Consider the following 17,542-nt stretch of genomic DNA (forward strand, 5'->3'; position numbering starts at 1 on the left):
AACAGGGCTGATGTGACTTCATTTGTGTATGAACATTTATTGTTTTGTATAAAGGTGTTTTGTTGTCATGTATATTGATTGATCCAATGTCAACACCAACATTAACAAGTTCCATCACAAGACTATTACTTTATTCCACCTCATCCATCCAGAGAGTTGCTACAACTGTCAGTAGCCTACATATCCTGATGAGCCACCTGGGCTGAGGGGAGGGGAGAAGTGGTCACTTACTACTGAAAGGGCTGTGCCTGCCCTCACACAATGCAGTCTCCAACCCCCTGGTGTGCGTCTGGGGTCTGGCCTGGGCAAGGCAGGATCTTGAAAACAACAGAGACTTCTCTTTGAAGAAGGCCTACTTCAAAGACAGAAAGGGGTATAAGAGCACCCGAAACCTCTGAAAATCAGATTACTTCTGGAACGAAGAGGAACCTCTGCCAAGGAGAAGAGCTGGAAGCTGGAGGAGGAGTACTGCCCCTTTCCTGTGACTGTGCTTTGCTGGATTGGCCTGTGGTAGCTGTTTCTACCTGAGAGAGGACAAAGACTGACTTTTGTGTGACTTCCCACTGGGGAAGAATCTCCAAGGGCTTGAACTGAGTTTACCTCCTGTTGTGAAAAAAAAGTATCCTCTCTTTGTTTCCTGTGCAGCCAGATGTTCTAGTGTGCTAGAAGAGGTATGTCCATAAAGCCTTCCTAAAGGCCGTCAGTGAAGTAATTTGGCATAAGAGTAGATGAAGTGTGTTAGAAATGGGGTCTTTGGTTGGCAGTCAGGTTATCCCCTGTCCAAGCAAGGACCCTCATTCTAGTCAGGGTAAAGTAGACTCATCCTCAGTTAACCCCCGCTGACCCCCTTGGTAGCTTGGCACGAGCAGGCAGGCTTAACTTCAGAAGCAATGTGCACCAACACACACAGTAACTCAGTGAAAACTCTACACAATGACACAACACAGGTTTAGAAAAATAGATATTATTTATCTAAACAAACCAAGACCAAAACAATAAAAATCCGACATACACAAGTCAAGTTGTGAAGTTAAAAAGAAAAAGAGTCTTAAATCCTTTAGAAAACAGTGAGAACGCTGTTAGGGCACAAAGGTACCTCGGTAGCGTCAAAATAAAGCTGCACGGGCGAATGTGTGCCGGAAAAGGCCAGCAATGCGTAGATTTCTCACTTGCAAGCAAGACCGTGCGTCGTTCCTCCTTCGGTCAGGTTGACCTGCGTCGTTTCATCTCTCCCGTAAGAAAGCGATGCATTGATCCGGATGGGCACCTTGGGTCGGGTAGGCTTTGCTTTGATTTTCAGCACCCAGCGATGTTGCGTTGAAATCCGGCTGCACAGTGTCAAGAAACCGCGCTGCATGGGGTCTTGCATAGTTAACAGCAGCCGCTGCGGGTGTTGTGCATCGGTTCTCCAGCCACGTTGCGTCGATCTCCCACCCGCAATGCAGGTGGAGCATCGATTTTAGTCGCGAGGCCGGTGGCGGGTTGTTTCTCAGCCTTGAGGCGGGTGGTGCATCAAACATTTTCCTGCACAGCAGTCTTTGCGGGGATTTCTGTCCTTTTCCACCAGCTGCACCCTTCAATTGCCCAGAGACAGGTTAGGGCACCACTTGGGAGGCAGGACTCTCAGCAGAAAGCCCAAGTGCTGGCAGAGAGAAGTCTTTGTTGTCCCTAAGACTTCAACAACAGGATGTGTTTTAAGCCTCTGAGCAGCCAGTATAAATAATCACGTAAACCAGTGGTTCCCAAACTTTTTCGACCCGTGGCTCCCTTGACCGATTGGCCATTGGCTGTGGCTCCCTGTCATGTCACTTTTGACGGGTGGGGGGATGTAAGCCAGGATTCGGGAGCACTTCCATTTTTCTTCCTAAAAAATAATTGGGCTGAAGCCGATAAAGGGCTCCTGCGATAGGGACTTGTCATTAGTGACTTGGAGTATGCACTGCCAGTAATCTGCTGCTGCAGGCCAGTGCACAACATTTTTGTCACGCTCTTTCTGCCTGCCATAGCGCTTTCTCCTTGTTCCTGGCAAGTTAAAAAAAAAAAAAAAAAAGCACATTAGCATTTTTGATCTCAGATCCTCCAGCACCACACTTGGAAGTCCCATATATGACAATAGACCTGATTCAGGCCTCAAGGGGAGAAATACATTCTCCAGATTCTTTTTTTTTTTTATCTCCCGCTTTCCTCTTAAATCTTGACATTTTAGTAATTTCATGATTACCCTCTTTTCTTGAGTAGCTGCAGAACACGGACAGAAGTAACACTCTATCATTGTCCTGATTGGGCCTGACCCTGCCTAAATGGACATGCTCTTTATTTATTAGGCAAGACGTCATGTGCTGGTCCAAACCACTCCAGACGCTGACAGCTGTGGCTTCCATAACATCCCCACATGGCATTCCCACATGGGTTACTCAGGGCTGCAAATGCGAATTACAAAACCCTAATAAATTTGAATTTTGCACTGTGATTCTTTCTTTTTCATACTACCGTACGGCTCTATTCCAAACATAACATCTTTAGAATGGAGCTGTATGGTAGTATGAAAGAGAAAGAATCGCAGTGCTAACAGTGCTTAATTTGAGCCAACGCTTTCCGCAGGGCTTAATTTGAGCAGGTGGTTTCCGGTTTTCTGCATCAGACATTTAGTAAGAGCAAAAGATACATATGGGAAACGTGGAGGAAGAGAAAAACTAAAAAGCATCACAAAGGGAGAAAGTAGAAAGCTGCATGAGTGAGCTGAAGGAGTAGGGAGTGGCTGTAAATGGATTATAGAGGCCAGAGAAGGCTCGCACATTTAAATGCAGCAGCCACTTGTTTCAAAAGAGAGCTTTGAGCTCCATCACATTTTTATCTACAAATTAAGCACTCGGTTTCCAGTGGGGGGGGGCACAGCACTTATTTTTAAGGACTGGTACTTAAGCCCGTATTTATGAAAAGTTTGTGCCACGTTTGCATTATTTTGTGACGCCAAAGCAGCGCAAACTTACAAAATATTATTATATTTTGTGAGTTTGTGCTGCTTTTGCATAAAAAAATGACGCAAATGTGGCACAAACGTTTCATAAATATGGGCCTTAGTTTTCTGCATCAGACATTTACTGTGAGCAAAGGCACATATGGGAAAGATGAAGGAAGAGAAGGACGGAAAAGCTCCACATTAGGAGAAAGATGCAAGAGTGAACTGGAGGGGCAGAGAGAGGCTGTAAATGGATTGAAGAGGCCCAAAATGGCTTTAGGATTACTGCTGCCTCAATGTTCTGTGCATGCATATTTAACTGCAGCAGCCACGTGTTTCACAGGATAGCTTTCAGGTATGTTTTTATTTATAAATAATTAAACACTGAGAGGAAACAAATCAAACTGGATGGGTTTTACAATTTACTATGTAACACTGCAAAACCCTAACAAGTTTGATTTATTTCCACTGTGATTCTTTCTTTTTCATACTACTGTTGGGCTCCATTCTAAACGTAACTTGTCTTTAGAATGGAGCTGTACAGGAGTATGAAACAGAAAGAATTGCAGTGCAGATAAATCAAACTTGTTAGGTTTTTGCAACGTCACCATGTCTATTGTAAAATCCATCAACTTTGGTTTGTTTCCACTGCAAGTCTTTCTCTGCCATACTACCATGCAGCTTTGTTAGTTGTCCCGAGAGACTCTCAGTGGAAACAAGTCAAACTTGATGGGTTTTAACAATTTACAACATAACAATGCAAAACCCTAACAAGTTCGATTTATTTCCACTGTGATTCTTTCGTTTTCAAACTCCTGTAAAGCTCAATTCCAAATGTGATGTATTTTTAGAATGAGGCCCTACGGTAGTCTGAAAATGAAAGCATTTCAGTGTTCCCTAGAAGTGTGCGGCGCCCCTGGTGAGTTCTGATGGCGCACCAGGGAGCCACGGCGCACACTTTGGGAAACACTGACGTAAACTGATGCATGTCCTTTCCACGTAGTCCAGACGGGATGTGATAAATAAAGTAATAACAGTATTCTTAAGCAACTTATGGATTCCATTGACAATAGGAGAGAACCAGTATAACAAATTTGCACTTTGAGTTAAGTGCTGGATTATACACTCTTGATCTGTTGCTGAGAACTTGAGGGCAGGTGTACAAAGCATTTTTATGATTGCCGCAAATGCTCCTATTTGGAGTTTGAGGCCACAAATATTCTTTTTAGAATACAGCAAACCCATTACAGCATTTGGTAACTTTTTTCTGAGTCCTGATATGGGTTTAGAAATGGATAATAAATTGGGAATTGGAAGGGGGGGGTGTAAGGCACCCTTGCAAATAGAGATTTCTATCCATAAGTGTAATTGATTTAGGAACTTAATAGCAGTTGTAAATCATTGAAACGTTACTGATATTCAAGTTGGGTTGAGCAAGAAATTGGGTTATTGGTTGAGGGGAGTTTCAGCCCCACTCAGACAACCACAAACCTTGTCAGGTGAACCACAGGAGCCACTAAATTAACCTATGTTTGACATGAAAGCAGTCAGGCTTAAATTAGAGGTAATGTGTAAAGTATGTATGCAGCACACAAGCTGTCACAAAGTAAAATATACAACACAAGAAAAATCTCAAATCAACTTAGAAAAATAATTACATTTTAATGAATTAAATAACACCTACAAATTAAATCCAATCAATTAAACTGGAGCTATGAATTTTTAAAGTTTTAATGTACATTAGCACCTAAAAGATCAAAGCACTAACTACTGGTATACTAGGAACCTACAAGTAAATTAAATGTGCTATTCAGGTGTAGGACACTTTTACCATGTTTTAGTGAGAGAGGGCACAAGCACTTTAGCAGTGGTTGGCAGTGGTAAAGTGCAGAGTCCTAATGCCAACAAAAACAAATTCAGCAAAGCAGGAGGGAGGATAGGGCCAGATACAAAAGTTGAGAAGCCTTTTACAAAGAGGAAGGTTTTGGTCTCTTCCCCTTTCTGAATGTTAAAAAAAGTTTGTTTGGAAGTATGCAGTGGTCCACAGAATCAATGCTAACTCTCAAACCTTTTTTATTAAACATAATAACATTTTCTTTTTAGACTTAGCCCCATTCATTTTAAAGGAACTGGGCTGCATTTAAAAAATAAAATAATTTGTTTTATTGAAAATCAGTCACAATCATAGACATGATGGCCTGTCGACCCTAGCAGGGTACCATTCCTGTGATTATTGTCCACTGAATACATCCACAATTTGCACCATAGTTTTGCGACCAGTGCAGAATCGGTTGTCCATCAAGTGAAGTGTGAATTATATGGGTGCTCTGCAACTTCTAACGGATGAGTAACAAATGGAATAATTATAGTTAAAAAAGGTATCTGCTAAGACCATTGTTTTGAATACCGGTGGTTGGTGGTTCTGTGGACTAATGCAACTTCTGCAGGAAACTGTGGTTGACCATGAGGTCACAGGGGCTAACCCTGGTGTGTCCACTCAGTCTTCTATCCTTTTGAGATTAATAAAGAGGGGACCAATGAGATGGATAACAATAAACACTTTTAATTTAGTGCCAAAGAGTTTTATAAAGACTCGTCACATTAACTTGTTATCAACCTGTCAGGTTTATGAAAGCCGAGACTAGGCACACAAGAACAACAACCTCTGTCTTACTACCACATTAAATGTATGCAGGTTCTTTGGCAACTAGTACTTTAGCGCTCAAAAGAATGTCTTAAGTTTCTCAGCAGCATATGTTTGATTGTCTTTTGCACTGACTAGATTCTCATAAGAATAAGGGCTACAATCTGGTTCTAAAAGTACTAAACAGTTAAATAAAAGCAGTGCCACAATGCATTAAAAATGAAGCAAAATTATTGGTGTAACAAGATTCAATGCAAACCAATAGTCTACTCTTTCAAAATTATATTTTCCCCTCTGAGAAGTTAAGCATTTAAAGGTTTGTAAATTGGTTCTTCCTAGTGACAAGTGCCTAATTTGTGGCATTTGTTGCAAGACGTAGCCCCACGACTCATTTTGGCAGATCAGCTAGACTCATCCTGGACATCCCCTGACATAGCCACATCTCCTCCCACCTCAGAGACCTACAGTGGGTCCAAGTCATCAAGTGCATCACATACAAACTCCTGATCCACACCTATAAGGCACTACACAGGACTGGTAAACCTCGATCACCGTCTCGTCTTCTACGTACCAAACAGACAACTCCGCTCTTCCCACCTCGACCTCGCAGCTGTTCCCAAGATTCGAAAAAGAACAGTAGGAGGAAGATCCCTCTCCTACCTCAAAGCCTGGATATGGAACAAACTACCTCTCAAACTCAGGCAGACAGTGTTGGAAATGGCCTCGCTGCAGGGTCACCCACTAACTTTTTGCCTTCATCCTCTACTTTTTCTGACCTCATTTTTGCTGGCTTTAGGACTCTGGACACTTTACCTCTGCTAACCAGTGCTAAAGAGCATATGCTCTCTGCCTAAACATATGGTAACATTGGCTCATACCCAATTGGCATATTTAATGTACTTGTAAGTCCTAGTGCAGAGCACTGCATGTGCCCAGGGCTTGTAAATTAAATGCTACTAGTGGGGCTGCAACCCTGGTTGTGCCACCCATGTAAGTAGCCCCTTAACCATGTCTCAGGCCAGCCATTGCCATCGACTTGGCAGTTAAAAGTACCTGCCAAGCCTTAAACTGCCCTTTTTCTACATATAAGTCACCCCTAAGGTAGGCCGTAGGTAACCCACAGTGCAGGGTGCTATGTAGGTAAAAGGCAGGACATGTACAAGTGTGTTTTATATGTCCTGGTAGTGGAAAACTCCTAAATTCATTTTCCACTACTGTGTGGCTTGCTCCTTTAACAGGCTAGCATTAGGGCTACCCTCATAATACTGTTTGAGCAGTAGATTCTGATCAGAAAGAGTTAACCAGGTCATATTTAGTATGGTCAGAATGGTAATAGAAAATCATGCTTAGTGGTGAAGTTGGATTTTATATTACTATTTTAGAAATGCCACTTTTAGAAAGTGAGCATTTCTCTGCACTTAAAATCCATCTGTGCCCTAAAGCCTGTCTCTAATCCACGTCTGGGCTGGTATGGTTGAAAGCTCCCTTGTGCATTTCACCCAGACAACCACAAACACAGGATGCTCAGCCACACCTGCACTCATCTGCATACTGAATGGGTCTTCCTGGGCTGGATGGGTGGAGGGCCTGACACTTACATTGCAAAGACTAGTGGCCTACCCTCACACAATGGAATGCCAAACCCCTTACTGGGACCCTGGCCAACAGACTTGTACTGAAAGGGGACCTTGTGCACTTCAAAACCACTCTTTGAAGTCTCCCCACTTCAAAGGCATTTCTGGCTATATAAACTGAGACTCTGACCCCACCAAATCAGACACACAGACCTGAACCTGCAACCTGTCAAGAGGAATAGCCTGCCTGCCCAAAGGACTCATCTGGACTGCTTTGTTGTGAAGGACTGCTGCCCTGCTGTTGCCCTGCTGCCCTCTGGCTTTGTTGAGAAGTGCTCTCCAAGGGCTTGGATTGAGCTTGCCACCTGTTTTCTGAAGTCTCAGGGCCAAAAAGACTTAGGCCCTCATTATGACGTTGGCGGTAAATCCCACTTACCGGCACGGTGACGGCCGCCAACATACCGCCGCAGTGGCGAATATCCGTTTGCCATATTATGACACACACACACACACACCAATTCGACAGAATACTGCCACATACACAAATCCGCCAGCCCAAAGGTCAGTGTTGAAGTGTTGGTACCAACACCCATACATTTACACCAACAAAACAATGCCTACTACATCATGACCCATGAATCACCAAGGCAGACATTCAACGGCGGTAAACCATTAGCGGTACACACCAGCGCGCTCAGAATGGACACCGAAATACTAAACCACACAACATTGGCCAATCCTAAAAATACACACCTGACACTCATACTCACACCACACCCACCCACCCACAGCACTATAAAACACCCACCCACATCACCCACAACCCTTACGAATACAAATTATTGCCACAAGACTGACACCAAGACCACTGCGAAGACGAGACACACACCACATACCACCATACATCCATCACCCACCCCACTACGCACACCCAACCACACTACCCAACATCCACACACTAACACACACCACACAACACCCATGTCCCCACAAAGGCACCCCGTTTCACTGATGAGGAGTTGCGGGTCAAGGTGGAGGAAATAGTCAGGGTAGAGCCACAGCTGTTTGGAGCACAAGTACAGCAAATATCCATTGCCAGGAAGATGGAGCTGTGACAGAGAATTGTGGACAGGGTGAACTCCGTGGGATAGCATCCAAGAACAAGGGATGACATCCGGAAGTGGTGGCACGACCTATGGGGAAGGTATGTTCCATAGCAGCAAGGCACCAGCTCGCCATACAGAGGCCTGGCGGTGGGCCCCCACCTCCTCCCCCACAGCTCACATTGTGGAGGAGCAAGTCTTGGCATTATTGCATCCTGAGGGACTCACTGGAGTTGCCGGAGGACTGGGCACTGGTGAGTCAATATTTATTACTTATCAACCCCCACACCTGCATGCCATCCCTCACACCCTCACCCTCACTCCTATCATTCCACTCGATCCCACACACTGCACCTACGCATATGACTAACCCCAATGCCAAGCCCTGCATGCTACACCAAAGCATGGACAGCCCTCCCAGCCCTGCATGGACACCCAGCATAGGGGAACTAATAATCCCACAATACATCAACATACACAAACCAAGGTGGCAGGGCAACAGCAACAATAGAGGGGAAGCTAGGGATGTACGGTATGTCACAGGCATGAAGCATAATACATCACTTACATACCCGCAGGTGCCCCAGCTAATGTCAGCGGAGAGGAGGTGCCATGACTATCTAGTCCCCCAAAAGAAGATGCCCCCAGTGATGACAGTAACTCTGGACTTCAGGATCTGGATCAACAACCTGGCCCATCAGAGACCACTGGACAGTCGGTCACCCCTGCCCACTCAGTCCACCACAGAGCCCCCCCATCAGTATGCAACACCACAGCACCCACCCAGTGTCCCCACACCTAGGTCCCTAGGACACGTCAATCAGCAGTGTGCCCACCTGTACAGGGACCCCAGTCCACACCTCACCCCCAAGACAATCAGGGACCTGGGGTCAGTGGCAGTGGGCACACCATTCAGTGGACAGAGGCACAGGGGAACAGGGACACTGGGAGTACCGCTGTGTGCCAGGGGGAGGACAAGCCCAGGGAACTGACTCTCCAGGAGGCACTCACCAAGATTATGGGTGCCTACCAACAATCCCAGGACAAGATGGGCCAGATCCTTGACAACATGCAGGAAAACAAGCACTTGCAGGAGGAACACGTTCAGGAGATCAAGGAGGACTTGCAGGCCCTCAACACCACCATGATCTCCATAGCAGGGGTGCTGGCAGACATGGCCAACATCATGAGGGAATGGACAGCACACCAGCGGGCCCTACCACTAGCCAGTCTATTGACCAGCCCACCACTTCCGCTGCAGCTAGTGGGCAGGAGGCCCCTCCACAGGACTCACAGGCCACCAGCACCCCTCCCCCTGCAGAAGGTGTACCACCCCGTAAACATTCCCTGCAACCCAGACAGATGCCAGAGACACTTGCCAAGACCAGGACCACCGTCAGGAAATGAGACTCTCCTGATTGTCCACCTTGTGTCCCACCCTGTCACCTTGCCCACTTTGAACTACCTTTGCTCCCCTTCCTATGGCCCCTTGGACACTGGACCTGTAATACGAACAGACTTGAACAATACTCTGGACTTTCCTTTACCATCACCCATTCCATTGCACTTTACCCTCAATTTTATAGCACTACAATAAACACCCTTGAACACAACTTGACTGGTAGTATTTTATGTTTTGGAATGTGAATTCAGTTGAACAGTCACATCTTGTGCAAATGATATGAACACCGTGATAGCGTACAATTAATGACCTTTAACTGTCTGTAGTAACCATATCAGGACACTGTTGTCATATCACCAACATCTGTAAAATGACAAGCCATAGGTGACAGTAAGTTGAGATGCAAGGGAAGTGGATGCCATCATGCTACAGTCACACAGATGAAATCAATAGTCAGAGCAATGATCAGTTCCACTGTCTCACCTGTGTGTCATGACGTGTAACTGATGTTCTGTTGTCCACATCCTCATCCTCTGCCTCCTCATCCTCACTGTCCTCAGGGTCCACTACTGCCACAGGGGCATCTCTAGTCTCCTCCTCCTGCAGAAAAGGCGCATGTCTTCTGAGGGCCAGGTTTTGCAACATGCCACTGCTATCTGGCAGACCTTACCGGGTGAGTAGCACCTGTCAGATGGAGGCACCTGAACCTGGCCTTCAGGAGGCCGAAGGTCCTTTCGATTATTCTTCTGGTTCACCCATGTCACTCATTATAATGGTTCTCAGCTCCTGTCATAGCATTCCTCACAGGGATCAGGAGCCACGATAGGCTTGGGTAGCCAGAGTCACCTGCAAGTATTGAGGGACAAACATTAGCCTAACACAATGCTAGGGGGTAACACCTGAAGGTATACACTGACATACGGTGGGTGGGGACTCTGGCTCACCTATTAGCCACACTCTGTGCCTCTGTAGTTGGGCCATCACATTTGGGATGCTGCTATTCCTCAGGACAAAGGCGTCATGCACCGACCCAGGATACCTGGCAGTGGTGTAGGAGATGTACTGATCAGCCAGGCACACCATTTGCACATTCATTGAGTGGAAACTCACCTGATTCCTGAACACCTGTTAATTCTGGCAGGGGGGACTAATGCAATATGTGCACAGACAATCACCCCAATAATATTGGGAATATGCCCCATTGCATAGAATCCAGCCTTCATAGTGGCCAAATCCTCCACCTGGGGGAAAACAATGTAGCTGCACATGTGTTTCTCCAAGGTATACAAAACCCTTGCCAAGCACAATTGAGAACATTGGCTGTGACATTATTGCTGCTAAGCCCACTGTCACTTGGAAAGAACCAGTTGCCAGGAAATGGAGCACTGATAGCACTTGCACAGTGCTCCAGTGATCCCACAAGAGGGGGGGATCCCAGTGGGATGACGGATGGCTGATATCAGGTCAGGCACCAATTGGGCACACAGCTCTGTGATTATGTCCCTGTCCAGTTTATAGGTGAGTATAAAGTGCCTGTCCTCCAGTGTAGCCAAGTCCACAAGTGGTCTTTATACGAGGGGTTGTCTCCTCCTCCTATTCATCCGCAGCATTAGGGTATCTAAGGGACACAAGAATGAGTAGGCTGTCACAATTTGAACAATGGAACCACAACCTCAGTGTATGTGCAATTTTAGGCAATGACGCAGTTATGGTTAATGTGATCGATGTCCACCACCATAAAATGGCGACCACCGGTCCTGTATGGAGGGACAGGTGGAAGTGAGGTAACTCTGCCAACGTTGGGCTTCGTGGCAGAAGGCGGTCTTGCACCACTGTGCAATTCCTCATTGGTTAATATGGGCTCTATGGAGTACAGTGGCCAATGGGGATCAGCGGCGGTGGTGACGATGTACACCGTCACGGATGTGACTGCCATTTTCTATCTAAATCCTCACTTGTTTCCTGACTTTCCACAGGACAACACCTACACTGCGTGTGCTGCTGTGACCTGTGTTTGGAACCTACCATGGCCCTTGTGACCGGGGAAAGGGCCCCTGCCTTCACTTTGGAGTTGGAGCGACTGGTGGATGGGGTCCTACCCTAGTATGGACTTCTGTATGGGCCTTCAGACCAACGGGTGAGTACATCTTGGGCACGATGCATGTGAGAAGGATACATGGAGATGTGTGTGCCAATGGTGATGGAAACGGGATTGGTGGGCCATATGTGTGACAGGCTGGATTGTATGTGTAATGGTGTCCTCCTGTCTGCATTCCCTCTGCAGGTCAGCTCCCATCAAAAGAAGGGATTGTGGCTTGCCGTAGCCAAGGACGTGTGGACCCTGGGGGTCTACAGCAGGTGGAGCACCCACTGCAGGAAACAGTGGGAGGACCTGAGACGCTTGGCACGGAAGACCGCGGAGGCCCAGCTGGGGATGGCCTCCTAACGAGGAAGGGGTGACTGTCAGAACCTGACTCCCCTGATGGCCCGCATTCTGGCAGTGGCCTTCCCAGAACTGGATGGGCCCTTGAGGGCATCACAGCAGCCACAAGGGGGTGAGTACAGTGTGCATTACTACAATAATTGGTAGGTGGCATGGGATCCGGGTGCTGAATGTGGGTTAGTGGGTGCCCCTTAATGCCAGGTGAGACATTGCAGCATGATACAGCTCTAGGGTAATGGGTGTATGGCAAATGCAGGTAACCTAGCTCGTTTGCATTCCATGTCAGTCACGGCTTTGTGGGTATCAGGAGGTGTGCAGTTGGTGGTATTTGGCCCTCATCTTGCTGTGGCATCTAGCCAAGTCAATGCCAGTGGAATGCATAATGCTCAATCCCGATCCCTGTGTGTGATGGAGCTGTGTATGCCAACTGTGGTGTTGGTGCTGTAATTGACCTAGTGTTCCCTTTCTCTCTCTCCCCCTTTTTTTCTTCTGTAATCCGGTCCATATGTGCATTAGCATCATCTGGCAGAGGAGCAAGGGCACTGGCGACAGAAGGAGCTGCATCCCACAGGACCCAGGAGGCAGAATCCACTGACACCGAGGGAACCAGTGAGACGGAGGGTGAGGGGAGCACCACGGCGGAGACAGGAGGTGACAACACAGACTCAGATACCTCTTCCGATGGAAGCTCCCTGGTGGTGGCAGACACCCCTGTGATTGCAGGTATAGCTGCCACCCCCGTACCAGCACTGCTCTCCCAGTAGCCCCTCAGCAAGTTGTCCGTGCCCACTCACCCAGGAGGGTGGGCATCTCCTTCGCCCCAGGCACCCCAGGCCCTGCCTCAGTGAGCCCCGCTGCCCTGAGTGAGGAGGTTATTTACCTCCTGAGACCCATCCCTGTAGGGCAGTCAACTATTGTGAATGCCATCTAGGGGCTTGCTTCCCAGATGCAGCAATGCAATGCATTCCTGGAGGGTATCCACGGTGGACTGGCGGCCCAACAAAGATCGATTCAGGCTCTGGCCTCCTCTCTGATGGCGGCCATTGTCTCTGTTCCTACCGTCCCCCCTCCAACTACCACTTCCCAGTCCCAGTCTCCTCAACCCCAATCCATCCCATGCACACATACAGACGAGCATGCACACAAGACATCACACAAGAGTGGCACAGTCAAACACAGGCACCACACTTTAGCCGACAAGCACTCACGGAACACCAGACAGTTACACACACAACCACATCCACTACCTCCACTGTCTCCCCCTCCTCCTCCACCTCCCTCACAGTCACATCCACACTCACACCTGCATGCACTGCTTCAACATCCACCACCAGCATCACCACACCAAGCAGCACACACACCTCACTAGCAGACACCTCCACAACATCCATCCACGTGTCCCCTGTGTCCTCTCCCACCGTGTCTGTCCCCCCTCTTAAAGGACACAAACGCAGGCACTCAGACTCCCAACAGCCATCCACCTCACATCAGCATACTGCCCATGCACCTGCACCCAAGTCCAGTAGACGTACACCTCCAACAACCATTCCCTCAACCTCCACTCCCATCCTTCCTCCCTCATCCCGCCCCCACCGTCCCTAAGAAGCTTTTCCTTGCCCAAATTGGCCTCTTCCCTCCCTCTTCCTCCCCCTGTCCTGCCCGTAAGAGCAGGGTCCCAACGACCCAGCCCAGCACCTTAGCCAAACAGTCCACTGGGACAGTGGAGGCACCTCCTAGTCTTGGAGGCAAGACAGTGAAGGATCCCACTCCACCAGCCAGGAAGGGTAAGGATCCCACTCCACCAACCAGGAAGGGGAAGGATCCCACTCCACCAGCCAGGAAGGGGAAGGAACCCTCACCTCCTGCCAGGAAAGGGAAGAAGCCATTACCTCTTGCCATGAAAGGGCAGAAGTCCTCACCTCCTGCCATGAAAGAGAAGAAGCCCTCATCTCCTGCCATGAAAGGGAAGAAGCCCTCACCTCCTGCCATGAAAGGGAAGACACCCTCACCTCCAGCTGAGACACAGCAGCCCTCACCTCCAACAGAGGCTGCCCAGGAGGCCCCTTCTCCTGCTGAGACACAGCAGCCCTCACCTCCTGCAGAGGCTGGCAGGGTACCAACACCACCACCACCAGTGGCCAGGGGGTCCTCATCCCCTGCTGAGACACAGCAGCCCTCGCCACCAGCAGAGGCTGCCCAGGATGCACCTTCCCCAGCTGAGACACAGCAGTACCAACATCTCCACCAGTGGTGACAGAGCCCACACCCCCAGCTGAGACAGTGCAGCTCTCACCTCCAGCAGCGGGCATGTAGGCCACCGTCCAGGGACTGCTGTACATGGAGCCCCCTCCAGAACCAGTGGGCAAGTCCCCCACCTTGCACTCCCCAGCAAAGGACAATGGGCATGGAGCCCCCTCCAGAACCAGTGGGCAAATTCCCAACTTTGGCTGAGGTGCCCCCCCTTCCACCTGAGGTTCCTGCCCACTTAAAAAATGATGTCCCTGCACAGTTCTGTGCAGATGTTGTCAGGAAACAAGTTGGGCCTTTGACTGTGCCCTGTGGCCATGTGAGCCCTTAGTACTTTGGATTGGGCATTGGCCCTTTGTTGACAATTGTTTATATCTCTTTGTTTTCCAATCGGTTAACTTGGTGACTGTTCCCATTCAATACATTCTCATGACTGCCTTATTGTTATCCTTGCATTAATATACCGTGTATTGTGTGCCATTGGTTTCTGTCTGCAGCTGGTTGTGTCCATGGTGTGTGTGTCTGGTGTGTGTTGTGCATGTGTGTGTCACTCTCCTTATCCTCCCTCCCTCCCTTGTGTGCTAGGCAGCTGTACTCACTGGCGTCGTCTTCATCGGCGTTGGTGTTCTAGGTGGAGCATGGCATAGAAGAGCATCGGGAAGACTTGCAGTTCCCGTTCCATGGCGGCATTGTTTTCTCTGTGTCTCTGATGGTGAGTCTTTCGTCTTCTGTGCAGTGTTTCTGCCAGGCTTTTGATGGCGTTGGTACCGCCCCGGAAATCATGGCGGATTTCACTGTCATGATATGGTGGGCGGTATCTTGTCTTCCGCCTGGCAGTTGATGGCTACCACCGTGGTGCGTGGTGTTAACGTCCTGGCGGATGGTGTGGTACATTGGCTGTCTATGGGAGTTTTCACTGCCATGGTCTTAATTTGGCGGTAATTACTGCCAGCCTGTTGGCGGTGTTACCGCTACTTTAACTATCACCGCCAATGTCATAATGACCACCTTAATCTCTTCAAGGTACTTCTTGTGTGCCAAAAATCGATGCACAGACTGCCCGAAACAATGCCCAGCCTGCCCTGTGGCGAGAAAATTGCCTCACAGCTGAACCAGAACGATGCAGCCCTACTTCCGAGTGAAGAATCGATGCAGCGCCTGCCTTGAGGCCAGAACTTTGACGCACAGCCCTACCGGATTGAAGTACAGCCAAACCAGAATGACTCAGCCTGACTTCCCAAGTGAAGAATCTACACAAAGCCTGCTGTGTGACAGAAAATTAAACGCATCACCTACCGGATCGAAGCAACACCTGTGACTTCATTCCACACGCCCAGGATTACCACATATCGTCCCTGGGTGTCAAAGAGAAAGCCACATCGCAGTGAGGAACCAACACTGTGCACCAGAAATCAACGCAAAGCCCCTTGCAGCATAGGACGCACACCTTATTTTTCCACGCATCTCCTCCTCTGTGGTCTCCGTGCGTGTAATTTTTCACGCAAACCAGGTACTTTGTGAAATGAAGAGACAACTGTTGATTTCTAATATTTAAGACTCTTTTTAATATTGCAAAAGTGATATCTCAGCTTGTGCTCTTTGAATCATTATCGTTTTGACTTTAACTTAATCAGATAAATATCTTATATTTTTCTAAACATGTGTGGTGTATTTTTGTGGTATTTTCACTGTGTTACTCTATGATTTATTGCACAAATACAAAACACAAAACTGCTCAGTGCCAAGCTACCAGAGGGTGGGCACAGGATCATTTGGATTGTGTGTGACTTACCGTGACTAGGATTGTGGGCCCTATTTGGACAAAGGTGAATACCTCTGACAACTAGAGACCCCATTTCTAACATTGGTGATCAGCGGTGAGGATAGGACTTGTGTTTGTGCAGTGACATACAATAGCTATGTGTACACTACCTTAAAGGTCAATTTGATTTTTTTTCTCCTTTGTCTTTGCTGCAATAACATTTTAATCTAATCCTAATCAACATGTCTCTGGCTGGGTCTCAAGGAGGATCTGGAGAGTTTGACCTAGTTAAGCTGGATACATACACTGTCATCCAGCTGAAAGGGTTCTGCAAGGGGATGGAAGTACCTACCCGGGGTGCCTCCAGAAATGAGGAGTACCAAAACGCGCTGAGGGCCTGGGCAGAAGCCCATTCACAAGAATATGTTGTAGTGGAAGAGCCAGAGGATGGCTCCCTAGAGGATTTGCCACCAGGAGTGGGGGATGACACCTCTGGATCTGTGCCCCCTGCTAAACCAGGGAGCAGTATCTCGAATCGCAGCCTGGCCACAAAGGAAAGGAGGGAGGAGAGAGAGTTTCAACTGCAGCTGGCCAGGTTAAACATGGAGGCAGAGGAGAGGAGATCAGAAAGAGAGGCTGCGAGAACAGCCAGACAAGCTGAGGCTGCTGCAGCTGAAAGGGCCTTGGCTGAAAAGAAACTCATCTTGGCTCATGAACTGAGTCTAAAGGAGCTGGAGCTCAAGTCTAGGCAGTCTGAGTCCAGCAGTGATGATGGCAGCATACATACAGGACCTGCTGGGGACAAAAAGGTTTGTATACCCAAAGATGCGGTGCCAAGTTATGTGGTGGGAGATGACATTGATAAGTGGTTTGCTGCGTATGAAGTGGCACTAAGGGCCCAGGGGTTTCTGAAGATCAATGGGGGGCATGCTTGTGGAAACATGTACCAGCAATTAGGATGGACACACTTCTCACACTAGAGGTTGGGGACCTGAACAAGCATGCCCCTATGAAAGTCATTTTGATTGCTAAGTTTGAGCTGACCCCTGAAAAGTATTGCCAGAAATTCAGGGACAGAACCGAACTCTCCACACACAAACTTAGGTAGACTTTTTTTACTTTTCTAGTAAGGCAGTGAATGGATGGGTACGGGCAGTAAAGTAAATGATTATGTGGGGTTATATTATTTGATCCTTAGAGAGCACATGTTCAGTATTTGCTTTACAGAGTTGCGCCAGCACCTGATTGACAGTAAGCTCACTGATTCCAGGAAGCTTGCTGAGGAGGCGGACCTCTAGGCTAGCACCAGAGTGTCCAAAAGGTACCTGGGAGTGACCCCAAGAAGGATGGTTCCAGTTCTCTCCAACAGAGTGAGGGTGAGGTTAAAGATTAAGCCCCAAAGTAAGGG

The sequence above is a fragment of the Pleurodeles waltl genome, chromosome 9 (assembly GCF_031143425.1).
Source record: "Pleurodeles waltl isolate 20211129_DDA chromosome 9, aPleWal1.hap1.20221129, whole genome shotgun sequence".
Lineage (NCBI taxonomy): Eukaryota > Metazoa > Chordata > Amphibia > Caudata > Salamandridae > Pleurodeles > Pleurodeles waltl.